General features: G+C 36.1%; 1 protein-coding gene across 5 annotated transcripts in view; it reads right to left on the bottom strand.

The window, feature by feature from the left end:
* ADAMTS3 (ADAM metallopeptidase with thrombospondin type 1 motif 3) overlaps positions 1–14786 on the bottom strand; it is a 316618-nt gene that overhangs the window by 238723 nt on the left and 63109 nt on the right. The window lies entirely within an intron of this gene.

The following is a 14786-nucleotide window of genomic DNA, read 5'->3' as shown; positions in this document are numbered from 1 at the left end:
GAGATTGGCTCCCATTGTGCCTCACCAAGTGGCAGGACACCAGGATGACCAGTAGCTGATTTTGGTGAGAAAGCATCTCAGATGGTACCTTGATTTGGACATTAACCCAGGTTTTGGAACTGTAAGTTTTCACCCCTAATAAATTTCCCATTATAAAAGCCAACTCATTTCTGGTATTTCTCATGGGCAGTCCTGGGCAAACTAAGACACACCAATTTCTCTAATTAATATAGATGTGAAAATCTCAACAAAATACTTGTAAATTAAATCCAACAGCACATAAAAAGAATTAGACACCGTGATCAAGTAGATTTTATCCCAGCTATGCAAGAGTGTTTCAACACTAGAAAGTCAATTAATGTAATACAAGACATAAACAAATGGAAGGGAGAAAACAAACATGATCATCTCAGTTGACACAAAAATGGCCTTTGACAAAAGCCAACATCCTTTCTTGACAAAAACACTTAAAAAATAGGAAAAGAAGGAAAGTTCCTCAAAATGTTAGAGGGCATATATGAAAAACTCACAGCTAACAATGTACTTAATAGTGGGTGGCTGAAAGCTATCACTCTAATATGTGGAAAAAGACATGGATGTCCACCATTAACACTTTTACTCCACATTATGCTAGAAGTTCCAGCCAGAGCAATTAGGCAAGAAAAAATAAATAAATGGTATCCAAATTGGAAAGGAAAAAGTAAAACTTTCACTATTTGCAAATGACATGATCCTACAGAGAGAAAGTCCAAACAAAGCTACTAGAGGTAATTAATGAGTATAGGAAAGTGACAGGATACAAGATCAACACAAAAAATCAGTACTGTTTCTATAGACTAATAATGAGCAATCTGAGGAGGAAATCCAGAAACAAACTCCATTTATGATAACAACAAAAAGGATCAAATACCTGGAAAGAAATTTAACCAAGGATGTAAAGGACTTGTACACAGAAAACTATGAAAAGAAATCAGGGAACACCTAACATTCCACATACATGGATTGGAAGACTGAATATTGTTAGGACGTCAATTATACCCAAATTGATTTACAGATTCAATGTAATCCCAATCAAAATCCCAACAGCGACTTCACAGAAATGGAAAGCTAATTATCAAATTTATTTGGAAGGATAAGGGACCCCAAATAGCCAAAAACATCTTGAAAGTGAACAACGAATTTGGAGGACTCACACTTCCTAATTTTAGAGCTTATTACAAAGTTACAGTAGTCAAAACAGCAAGATATTGGCATTAGGATACATAGATCATCAATGGAATTGAATCGAGAGTTCAGAAATAGGCCCTCACATCTATGGCACACTGATTTTTGACAAGGCTGCCAAGTCCACACAACTGGCAAAGAATAGTCTCTTCAACAAACAGTGTTGGGACAACTGGATATTCATATGCAAAAGAATGAAAGAGGACCCCTAGCTCACACCATATACAAAAATTAACTCAAAATAGATCAAAGACCTAAATATAAGAATCAGAACTATAAAAACTCTTTGAAGAAAATGTAGGGTACCATCTTCCGGATGCTGTGGTAGGCCATGGTTACTTAGACTTTATACCCAAAACACAAACCATGAAAGGAAAAAGTAAATAAATGGGAACTCCTCAAAATAAAAATAAAAAGCATGTGCATATCAAAGAACTTTGTCAAGAGGGAAGTGGCTGTGGCTCAACTGGGCTCCCATCTACCATATGGGAGGCCCTGGGTTCATGTCCCGGGGCCTCCTTGTGAAGGTAAACTGGACTGCACCTGCAGAGAGCTGACAGCCGCGCGCCATGGAGAGCTGATGGCCCATGCCCACGGAGAGCTGGCACAGCAAGATGACGTAACAAAGGGAGACAAGCAGACACAGTAGAACGCACAGCGCATGGACACAGAGAGCAGACAGCAAGCAAGCCGCAAGGAGGGGAAATAAATAAATAAATAAATAAAAACAAAGAACTTTGTCAAGAAAGTAACAAGACAACTTACTCAATGGGAGGAAATATTTAGAAAACACATATCTAAAAAGGGTTTAATATCCAGAATATATAAAGAAATTCTACAGTTCAACAATAAAAAGACAAACAAATGAATTTATAAAATGGTAAATGACTTGAATAGATATTTCTCCAAAGAGGATATAAAAATGGCTAAAAAGCACATGAAAAGATTCCCAACATCACTATTAGGGAAACACAAATCAAAACCACAATGAACTATCATTTCATACCCACTAGAAGGGCCAATACTGAAAAACTGGAATACTACAAATGTTGAAGAAGATATATGGGAAAAATAGGAACACTCATTCATAGCTAGTGGGAATGTAATATGGTGCAACCTCTGTGGAAAGCAGTTTGCATTTCCTCAGGAACCCAAATATAGAAATACCATATGATCTGGTATTCCTACTACTAGGTACATAGCCAGAATAACAGAAAGCAGGGATTCAAATCGATAATCACACAGCAACATTCACAGTAGCATTATTCACAATTGCCAAAATATATAAGCAAACCAAATGTCCATTAACTAATGAATGGATAAATAAAATGTGGTATAAACATAGGATGGAATACCATTCCACTCTAAAAAAGAATGAAGTCCACTGCATGCAACAACTGCATGCATGAACCTTGAAGACATTATGTGGAGTGATACAAACCAGACATAAAAGGACAAATATTATATGATTTCATGGTTATGAACTATTTATAATAACCAAACTCATAGAGTTAAAATCCAGAATACAGGTTAACAGGAAATAGATTTGGCTTAATGAATGGGAGTTTATGATTAACTTGTACAGAATTTCTATTTAGGCTGATAGTACTGAACTGTATAAGTAAATGTGGCTTAAAGAGGAAACTTTAGAATGCATATATTAGTAGAATAAAAATTAAAAGATAAAACATAGGACTGTACAACATAGTAAACCCTATTGTATATGATGGACTATAGTTAATAATATAAGTATAAAAATGTTCTTTCATGAATTATAACAAATGCACGATACTAATATAAGGCGATAATAATAAGATGGTATATAGGAGAAAATAGACAATGTAAATAAGGGGTGATAGAACTAACTAATCTTTCATCAACTGTAACAAAGGTAAGTTAGTGCTGGGAAGTGGATATGGTTCAACAGATAGAGCTTCCGCCTACCATATAGGAGGTCCAGGGTTCGATACCCAGGGACCCCTGGCCTGTGTGGCAAGCTGGCCCATGTGAAGTGCTGCCATGTGCAAGGAGTGCCACCCCACAGAGAAGTGGTGCCGCCCACACAGAAAGCTGATGCAGCAAGATGACAAAACAAAAAGAGAGACACAGAGAAGAGACAATATTAGATGCAATGAACTAGGGAAATGAGGTGACACAAGAGAAATGATCATCTCTCTCCCACTCTGGAAGGTCCTAGAATGGGTTTCCAGAGCCACCTAATGACAATGCAACAGACACAGAATGCACAGTGAATGGACACAGAGAGCAGATAAAGGGGGGGGGAGGCGGAAGGGAAGGTGGGGAGAAATTTAAAAAAAGGTAAGTGCTGTTAAAAAAAAACAGTGAAATTATTTTTAAAAAAAGAACCTGTACACACATGTCTATAGCAGCTTTTCTCAAAATATGCAAAAACTGGAAACAACAGATGTCCTTCAGCAGGTAAAGAGTTAAACTCTGGTGGATGCATACGATGGACTATTTACTTAGCCATAAAAAAAGAATGAAAAATTGATGCACGTAATAACCTGGAGTTAGTGGATGAATATCTAGGTACAATATACAAAAAAAAACTTTGAAAGTACACATAATGTCTGATAACCTTTAAATAACATTCTGAAATGACAAAATTGTAGGGATGGAGAAAAGATTATTGAATATTAGGGCTTAAGGAGGAGGTGGGGGCTGGAGGGAAGTGAGTATAAGTGTAAAAGGTGAGGGATTCTTGGGTGATGGAAATGATCTGAGTATTAACAGTATCAATGCCAGTTTTCCGTATCAATGTCAGTTTCCTGGTTATGATACTGTAGTATAGTTTTTAAACTATATCAAACTAGGGAAACCTGGGTAAAGGGTACAAAGGAATTCTCTACATTGCTTCTTAAAACTGCATGTGATTGAATGGCCAATAGACAACATCGCTTGGCCAGCAGACAATATGGCTGCAAGACCTCGCTGGGAACTTGAGTATAACCTCAACGTCCCAGTTTCTCTTTTTCCAGGATCTCCCCTTGGCCCCGAATATTACAAACAGGCCTCATCACTGGCCCCACCATAGGTGGGTAAACAAGTAACCACCGGGGCCCATCGCTTATCATTAGCAAGGGGGTGGAATAATTAACAGTTTAAAAGGTAACCACAGAAGAGGCAGAGTACACATTCTCTGCTTAGAGGGGCCCGAACGAAATCTTGGTGTGCATTTCTATCTTTCTCTCCCATTTCTTAGCAAGCTCTGTTGTTCTTTCCCCATTTCCCAATAAATTCTTTTTAGTGGCCTAACTAAAGAAGAAAAAAAAAAATGCATGTGAATCTATAATTACTTCAAAATATTATTTTAATTTTTAAAAATCAGATTGTGATTTGATAATCAGACCTGAGATTCCATATTTCTAACAAACCCCCTGGTAATGCACATGCATCTGGTCTGGGGTCCATACTTTGAGTAGTGAGTCATTTGAAAATCAGTCAATGTAACCAAGATCATAGTAACAAAAAATAAAAGTCATATGATTATCTCAATAAATGAAGGAAAAACATTTAACTAAATTCATAAAAGATAAAACCAACTAAAAATAAAAGTAAAACCAGCAAACTAAAAATAGTAGGCAACTTCCCCACCTAAAATACCTATGAAAAACTAACATAATAATGAATGGTGAAAGATTGAATGCATTTCCCCTAAGATTAGGAACAAGATAAGGATTCCCACATTCACCATGCCTTTTCAACATTATTAGAGATCCAAGCCAGTAATATCAGGTGAGAAAAAAGGGGATAATAGCATCCAGACTAGAAAGAAGGAAGTAAAAATTGTCTTGTTCTTCCAGACAATATATATAGTCTATATAGAAAATCCTGAGAGCTACAAAAAAAGCTACTAAAACCAAAAAGTCACAGAATAAATGGTCAATATACAAAAATCAATTTATGTCTAAATGCTAGCAATAAAAAAAATTGGAAACTGAAATCTTAAAAAAGAAGTAGCATTTCCAACAGTATCAAAAATTTAAGAAAATATGTGCCATATCCGCCGTACATTGGAAATTAAAAATTATTGCTGAGATAAACTAAAGCTCTAAATCAATAGAGTTACTGCGTTTGGTGATCAGAATATTCAAGAATGTTAAGATGTTAATTTCCTTAAATTGATATATGGATTCAACATAATAGCAATCAAAATCTCAGCTTGCTTTTCTTGTATAAATTGACAATTGGATTTCAACATCTAGAAAAGCCAAAATAATTTTGGAATAAAAGAACAAAGTCAGAGATCTTGTACTACATAGTGTCAAGGCTTATTTTTAAATTTTAGTAATCAACGTAGTGTAGTATTAAAGACAGATATATACATTGTCAGAAAGAACTGGAAGTCCAGAAATAGACCCATACACACACTGTCATTTTATGTTCAACAAAGATACCAAACTATACCACAACGAGGGAAAGGATAGTCCTTCCAAGAAATAGTACTGGAACAACTTGATAGCCATATACAATAAATAAGTAAATAAATTCTTACCTCATCCCATGTACAAAAAATCAGCTCAAAATGCCTCATAGACCTAAATATAAAGATCAACTAAACTTTCTTGGAGAAAAATACTTGGGATTTGCCAAGGATTCCTTAAGTAAGATGCAAGGAGCATAAATATAAAAGAAAATGTCAATAATTTAGACTTCAAAAGTCACTAAGAAAATGAAAAGGCTTGTTACTGACAAGGAGAAAATACAATATTTGTATCCAGAATATAAAAAGAATTCTTAAACTGCATAAAACAAATGATCATTTTTAAATTGATTTGTAAAGACATTTCACAAAAGATATATGAATGACAATTCACACATGAAAAAACACTAAACATCACCAGTCAGTACAGCAATGAATATAAAATTCAAAACCTTAATGAGATACCCCTATCCACCCACCAGAATGACTAAAATTAAAAATATTGACATTACCTTCTACTGGCAAGGATGCAGAGCAACTGGAACTCTCATACCTTGCTACAGAGAATGCAAAATGGTATAGCCACTTTGGAAAACACTTTGACAGTTCCATTAAAAGATATACACTGATCATATGGCACAGCAATTCCAATCTTAAATATTTACTTAAATGAAATAAAAACCTGTCTACACAAGGACTTTTATACTAAAGTACATAGCAGCTTTATTTGTTATAGCCAAAAATGAGAAGAATCCAAATGTCTTTCAATTGTCCAACAGATAAATTTCAATGTAGTCATATAGTACAATAATACTCAATAATAAAAAGAAACCTATGAATATGCAATAACATGGATGAATTGCAGAGGCATAATGATAACTGAAAAAAAGCCAGATATAAAATAAATATCTACTGCATGATTCCATTCCTATGAAATTCTAGAAGAGGTAAAACTGCAGTGAAAGAATGCAGATCAGTGGTTGCTGGAGGTGGAGGGAGTGAAAATTACAAAGGTGCAAGGGATCTTTTTCTGTATCATGATTGTGGTGGTGGCTGTATGACTGTATACAACTGTCAAAATTTTATCAGATTGTACACACAAAAAAAAGGATAAATTTCACTGTGTCTAAATTACACTTCAGTTTGAATCTGCTTTTGAGAATTCTATAACTAAATATGATAGTTGGTTACAGCAGTATTAGTGATTAATAAAAAGATTTAGACTCACTTCTGTTCAGGACACTACCACTGCCACCCCTTTTATCTCTCTTTTTCACAGAAGAATGACAGTCTCCCAACAATAAATTCCAGGAAGCATACCCCTTTCTTTTTCCCCAAGGTAGATATATAACACACTTGGTCTGCCCTTGTTTCAGGTAGAAAACAAATCTGTTGCTTATCAGTAGTTCTGAGAGTGATTTTGTACTACTTCTGGGTCCCATCTGCACAGCAAGCAACGTAGTGGTTTGGATAAAAGTAGGAAAAAATAATAATAAACCAAGGAGTACCCAAACTTCTGTTAAGATAGCATCTATTTGCTATTTTTCTATTCTAAAATAACCCTGGCTTCTCTCTTCCTTTTCCAATCTATCTCTTCCTGTTCTCCACCCTTAAACACATTAGAATCATGATAATACATACAAAGGAAAGTAAAAATATAATAATAATAAAATGAAAAAGCTAACAATAATTATAATACCAGCTACATATGAGAGTATTATCCTATTTTCTCTCATGCATGAAATTCTTGCAGTGATGTCCTGAGAACAGAAGACCTCCTTTTATTTTATTTTAATATATAACTGTTTTCAGTATCATTCCTAAAACAAAAACTTATATTTAATTTTCAAAACCTTGCAGCCTGTTCTTCTATGTCTTCCCTGAATATCCTCAGGCTTAAAGAAGAGGCACAAAAGACCAAAAGATAAGTGAGTCTGAATCTCATTACCACACATATGGAGTTATATTAGACTCACTGTATCTGCCTTATGTTCCTACATCAGCCCAGAGATGAAGCCAGGAAAATTCAGTTCCTTGAATTTCCATACTCACCTTAGCAGACATGACGTGGATCCCCCAGCCTATTCACAGCAAATCCATAGTGCAAACATTTTTCATAGAGGAAAAATAGGAATTCACCTGGATGGTAATGAGAGTCAGTATGGCAGGAATTGTTATAAACACTTCCCCTTCGTCTGGGGGCAATAGTGTGCTGTTGGCTGCTGCTATTGTATGACTGCAGCTGGCGTTAAAAGTGTGTACCTAGGAGATAATTAACTGATGCAGATATGTCAAAATGGTAGCTATGGAGCAGTAGTAGTGGAAATAAATTTCTAAAAGTATAAGGCCTGAAAACCTATCTTTGGCTTACAAAATGTCATTCTCTTTCAATCATTCCTCCTTTTTTTCTATTTCCCATGTTACAAAAATCCAAAAACCCAGCACCTGCAAGAGTCAAATATGCTTAAAACTCCTTAAAAATACTGTGTGAGGGAAGCAGACTTGCCCCAGTGGTTAGGGCGTCCGTCTACCACGTAGGAGGTCTGTGGTTCAAACCCCGGGCCTCCTTGACCTGTGTGGAGCTGGCCCATGCGCAGTGCTGATGCGCACAAGGAGTGCCCTGCCACGCAAGGGTGTCCCCGCATAGGGGGGCCCCATGTGCAAGAAGTGCGCCCCATAAGGAGAGCTGCCCAGCACAAAAGGAAGTGCAGCCTGCCCAGGAATGGCACCACACACACCCCGGAGAGCTGACACAAGATGACACAACAAAAAGAAACACAGATTTCCGTGCCACTGACAACGGAAGTGGACAAAGAAGAGTACGCAGCAAATAGACACAGAGATCAGACAACGGGGGCGAGGGCGGGGGGAAATAAATAAATAAATATATCTTTTTTAAAAAATACTGTGTGAAATGTAAGTTACATGAAATGGGTTAAAAAGAGAAATGTAGCATGTTATATTTCCGATTATTTCTGCAGCCACCAGGTTTTCATTAAGGCTTGGGCATGTGGGTTTGTGATTATTTTCATGACAACAAACACTAAAACGGGGGAACAAAATTTGTAGTTTAAAAAATGCATTCTTCCAACATTTCTCCACTTATTCCAAATATACTGATCTTGCACATTTGGTTTCTGTTATTACATTTCTTTAATCTCTTTAAAAATGTTCATCCTAGTAATTCATTTACAAAGGGCTTAGCTAAAATTTTTAATAGTTTAGACCACAGTTCAGTTGTCAAGGCCACAGAGATTTCAGATCTGACACAATTTTTTAAAATTTAAGTTGATCACAGAATATAGATAATAAGGGAAGTGGACTTGGCCCAGCAGTTAGGGCGTCTGTCTACCACATGGGAGGTCCACGGTTCAAACCCCGGACCTCCTTGACCCGTGTGGAGCTGGCCCATGCGCAGTGCTGATGCACACAAGGAGTGCCCTGCCACGTGGGGGTGTCCCTGCATAGGGGAGCCCCACGTGCAAGGAGTGCACCCCGTAAGGAGAGCTGCCCAGTGCTAAATGCCTAAGAATGGCGCTGCCCACACAGAGAAATGACACAAGGTGACGCAGCAAAAAGAAACACAGATTCCTGTGCCGCTGACAACAGAAGTGGACAAAGAAGACACAGCAAATAGACACAGAGAGCAGACAACTGGGGCGGGGGGGAAGGGGAGAGAAATAAATAATAAAATTAAAAAAAAAAAAAAAATTTTCTTCTGGAGAACCTGAAAAACACTTTCCTCTGTCTCTGACTTTTTATGGAAATGATGTATCTTAAGAGACATTAAGGAGCATCCTATATAGCACCTTGTTTTACTTAGCATTCATTATTTAATAAATGCCATATTTAAAATTATTTTTATAAGAAATAGCCCACAAATGTAAGTATTAATCCAGAAGGATATCATAAAGTACCTGCTGAGTGTTTTCAGGAAAGCATATTTTTAGACTCTAAATATATCCCATCCTAGTTTTTACAGCTATTCAATGGTTGTGCAACTAAAATATTAGAACTTAAAATTGAACAAAGTCACCTCCAACAAAATCTCAACTTTTCTTGTTATATAATAACAATTATCTACAGAAAAACATCTGTTTAGTTTAAAATTGACCAGCTAATTTTAACATTATCCAGAAGTTTGTCTATACAATTAGAATAAATAAAATTTTAGACACATTGCTGAATTATGCCACTAAAGATAAGCCATTTGCGTTCTGAGGACCCTTTCTCATCTCAGTTAAAAGATAAAATCCACTAGATATGCTTTCCCCACTGGAGATGTTAAAAGCTATAAGAACTTGCAAAATACAGATATCAGCTGAAGTCTGGTTCTTAGTCCGTCTAGCCTCTCTCTTTGTACATGTGGATGCTTCTGCAGATGACTATAGCTATGTATGTTCAGACATAACTAAAAGGACTGGTTTTAACCAAGTATTTTCTGTATCACATACAGTAAAATGTGTTCTTTTCTTTATGGAGCTAGTTACTATAGGCTGAGCTGGCAACATTTACAATTTTGCATAAACATAGATAATCTTTCTGATTGTGAACTCCATCCTGATCTGCCTTCTGTAGCTTTTAAACAATCTGTAGTGCCTCCAGCTTCAAGGCAGACTTCCCATTCTATCACTGACAGTGTTTACTCCATTTATAGTTATTTTTTTTTAAAAGGCATAACAACTCAAACCACCCATATTGAGAAAAAAATACATGAAGAAAAGATTTTTGCTAGGATAGGAAGGCCTGAAAAATGCTTGTTTTTAGAAGAAAAAGAGCAACATACAAATACAACTTTCAAGGAAATATAGGATGAAACTACAGTCTTGGTTCACTTATGTATATCAGAAAATACCAACTTATTCCAAACGAAAATAAGAAAAATAAAAACCAAAAGAACCTCAAGTAACATTAAGACATGCTTAGAACACACCTTCTTTCAGCTACAATTTGTAAAATATTGTTTCGCAATGAGCATTTAAACGACTAAAATCAAATCACTTTCTTCATGAATTCCCACTGACTAATGGAAACTCTGATAAGTGCTTTATCTATTCTCTACATAAAATCTTGACATCCAATAGAGAGCTAAATGCCCTTGCCTCTTTTGACTTGTATATGAATACTTCACTGTCTACTTATATAGGAGTTTAATGTATTTATATTGCTGTTTTTAAGTCACATATGTCTTTGTTCACCTCAGGTATATCATTTGTAGCCTGCAGTATGCACAAATAACATGTGCAACATGAACTATGCCCACTATCGTTCACTTGTATAATATGCAGGTGTTCAAAAAAACATATCTATAAACTGCAATAAACACATGTATATTATGAAATATTCATAAATTTAAAGTAAAAGATGGAAATCTCCCTAAATATACACACGACCATTCACCCTCCAAACTCTCTCTCCATAAGTAACTACTGCTAAGTGTTTGGATATCAGATAATATTCTATACCTCAGCAACAACTCATTGATGGTGATGGTTTTGAAGAAGCCTATAAGCAGACTGAATGGGAAGATTAAACATGTTAGCGGTTAAAATAGTCGATCAATAACTGAGAGTTATATATTCCTTATTTTTTAAAGGCATTTTTATGGCCACTATAGAAAACAATGAGTGTAACTGTAGTTTACATGGATAAGATAACTCAAAAAGAAATAAAATTACCTTCTTACATCTGAGGAAAAAGGAACAGTTAGGGGAAAACATTTTAAATATTTAACAGAGAAACATTTTCAAATATCTAAGTGACTCAACCAACAAATAAGCATAGTTACATGACACCAATACTTGAGTCACAATCATTCTCAGTTATTCATTAGACCTTATAAGAACTTATTAAGGAATACTACTTGGGCATAATTTCAGTTAATAAACGTACTTCAGGTTAAAAATATTGTATAATTTCATTTTTTAAATTCATTTAAACTTGACCCTCAATTTTAAATCCCTTGGTTTCTAGAAATATCCTACTCTTGGAGTTCTGTTTCCTTTGCTTAGTCACTTCTTTCTGTCTCATTCTCAGGCTCCTCTTTCTGCTCTCTAAAAACAGATATTCTTCAAGGCTCCATATTTCAGCTCTCCTCTATGGACATCCTCAAGCCTATCCACTGTCCCAGCTTCAATTACCTCCCTTATGCCCCATGTCTCTCAAATTCCTCTCTGGCCAAGTACTCCCTCCAGAGTTTCCACAACTCCCAAATGTCGGCTAAACATCTCCATCTGTGCATCCTGTTGGTATTTCACATGCAATGTGTCTTAGAGAGAATTTATCAAAGTTTTTTCTTCCTCCTTTTCTTCTGTTCTGCATATTTCCTACTCATGCCAGTTCAACACTCAAATCATCTTTGACCCCACCCTACACACACTCTCTTCTTCCCTCCCATCCACATCAGTTGCCAAATTTTAGGAATTCCACTCAGTAATGTCATGCGATCTTTCCCTCTTCACTATATCCACAGTTACTGCTCTAGTTCAGAATCCTATTGCCTATTATTTCGCTTTTGTAGTCTACAAACTGCTCTTGCCATGACTATAGTTTCACTCCCCACAATGCAGTCTATATACTGACCTCTCCTAGGTAAAATTCCAATCAGGACACTCCTTGTTTACTGCCACTCAGACATTCTTCACATGTTCTATGACGAAGGCAAACTAAAGTTCTCACTGTCCCCTTCCTTCCCCACACTCATCATTCCAAATCTTTACTCCAATATTTTCCTCCCTATGGTCTGGCATTCCCACTCCCTCTTTCCTATCATATTATATTTAAATAGTAAATATTCTTTAGACCCTATTCAAAAGTCATCTCTTCTCTGATGCCTTCCTAAGCGCTCTAAGATGAGAGCAATCATTCTATCTTCCAAACTCCTGAATCTCTCTCTCTTTCTCTCTCTCTCCCTCTCCGCTCTCTCTCTTTTATATCCCCATCGCCTTGTCACTGGTATAATGGTTACTTCTAGAACCCCTGTGTTTCCAGTATCCCATGGCACTGATGTGTTCTATCAATAGTGGTAACATAAATGTCACCAACTCTTGGATCTGCTGGCACAGAATTCCCAGCCCTTTATACAAGTCAGAATATTTCTGGGAGACTCCAAAATATTCTCGAGAGCAAGGTTTCTCTCACTGCACGCTTTTATTTATACCCTCCTGTAGTTCCACCTGGCTCAGACATGCATCCAATGAGAGCTGGAGCAGTAGAATATGAAGAGCAGACATTATCCTAAGCTCAGAATTGCTCTGCCCTTCATTGCCTATGACAAAGTCAAGTTCAGTACACTAGCTGCTTCTTTCCTGAGGTAAGTTCTCCCTCAGGAGGTTCATCAGGTTTTTATCCAACTTGTCTTCCCCTGAGTTCACCCAGACAATCTACCAGTTGAATTCAGACTTCCCAGCCTTGTCTATACTTCTGCCTAGTCTCAAGCTATAGTAACTATTTCTAAATGAAATGTAAACTCCTTGAGAATAGGGTCATGTTTCAATAACCTATATCTTCACCTAGCTATTTAACATAGTTTCTTAGACACAGTCCTAAATGTTAAAAAAAGAAAAAAAAAGTTCAATTTATATTATTTAACAACATTTAAAAATTCATCCATCCAAATATTTAAAATTTTTATGTCAGGTAATGAAGGCCTAATTATTTAAGCCTAGTTTTATAGAGTCATCTAACTCTCCTCACTATCTTTCCAATAATCAAACCCCCTTAAAAATAGCAAGCATCTTTTGAAATCAGTTTCAAAAGGTAGTCAAAAATAGTAAGAGTTTAGAAACTACCTCACAGGTATGTTTTTAGAATTAAATAGCAGGATACATGCAAAGTGTTTGGCATAGGAAAAAAAAAAAGTCCTTGGCATAGGGTCTGGCATATAACAAGCACTCGATGAATGTTAGCCTTTTATTCTCATTGTGAAAATGAGGTATATTTATAATTGTCTCAAAACAAATTGTATGAGGAAACATACAATTTTCCTCATTTGTGACTATCTTTTAAATTACATACATAAGTACTCCAAATACTAGACAATGCCTAGAGTTTATGTTAAATTCTTTTTTTTTCCAATGGTCATTTCTATTTGAACACTGCAGTTATTCATAGCTTTTAATTATCTACTTTCATTTCTATAATGAAGGGCAGTTACCAGAAAAATAAAGCCACAGTAACCACATACAAATGAATACTTTAAGCAAATAAAATTATTTCAAACAAGTTGTAAAGTTTATAGCACTGCTTTACCTAGATCTCTGAAATAAGGTCAGAATACCTAGATTCCTATTTGAGATGGTTGCAAAACTCTTAAATGACATACAGAACTTTAATTTTCCTCTTAACCAAACAGGGAAGGAACTTTCAAGTTCCTCAAGAACTTTAAGTAAAACCACGGTAGACTTCTATGGAAATGAGACTTAAGTGAGATGGCAGGACAAATTACTGGATCTGATATAATAAGAGAAGATGGACCCCAAGTGAGGGACATTTCACAATCAAATAGGAAATGGTACATCCTTTCTCCTACACACAAATCCATAATTGGAAAAAAAGATCAAAAACCTTTCTTCCCACCATTGATCTTCTGAGTAGGTGTGGTGGGCAAACTTCATCCTCAATATTCACAACAGATCTCGATCTTTTTAACACCTGGTCAAGTTTGCAAAGTCACTAAATAAAATTTAATCCAGTTAGTTTCTCTCATTCAACTTGTTTTCACTTCCTCCCTCCACAAAACAGATTAAAGAGCATCCATTACATTGTTCTGGCTGTAATCCTCCGGAAGTGACAGAACCCTTGCATGTTGAGGATTCCTTCACAGAACACTTAAGGGTAGATGAGACTCAGAGGCCAGAAACGGAACTTAAATCACCCACAAAGTTTATGATTCATACCAGGTATTATGGTAGATAAACAGCAATCCTCTGAAATTAGACGTTTTTCATTACTAATTTTAGATAAAACGCAGTATGATTACACTTAACATCAAATGGAACCTTTATACCTCCCACACACAGGTTCTGTTCTATTCAATCACTACACTTTGTATAACAACTTTCTCGGAAACAGGTACAGAAATGAATCACTGCCAAAAAGAGGGCACTCTTCATATCAG

Source organism: Dasypus novemcinctus, chromosome 1, assembly GCF_030445035.2.
Source record: "Dasypus novemcinctus isolate mDasNov1 chromosome 1, mDasNov1.1.hap2, whole genome shotgun sequence".
Taxonomy (NCBI): domain Eukaryota; kingdom Metazoa; phylum Chordata; class Mammalia; order Cingulata; family Dasypodidae; genus Dasypus; species Dasypus novemcinctus.
This window is presented reverse-complemented; position numbering and strand designations above follow the sequence as displayed.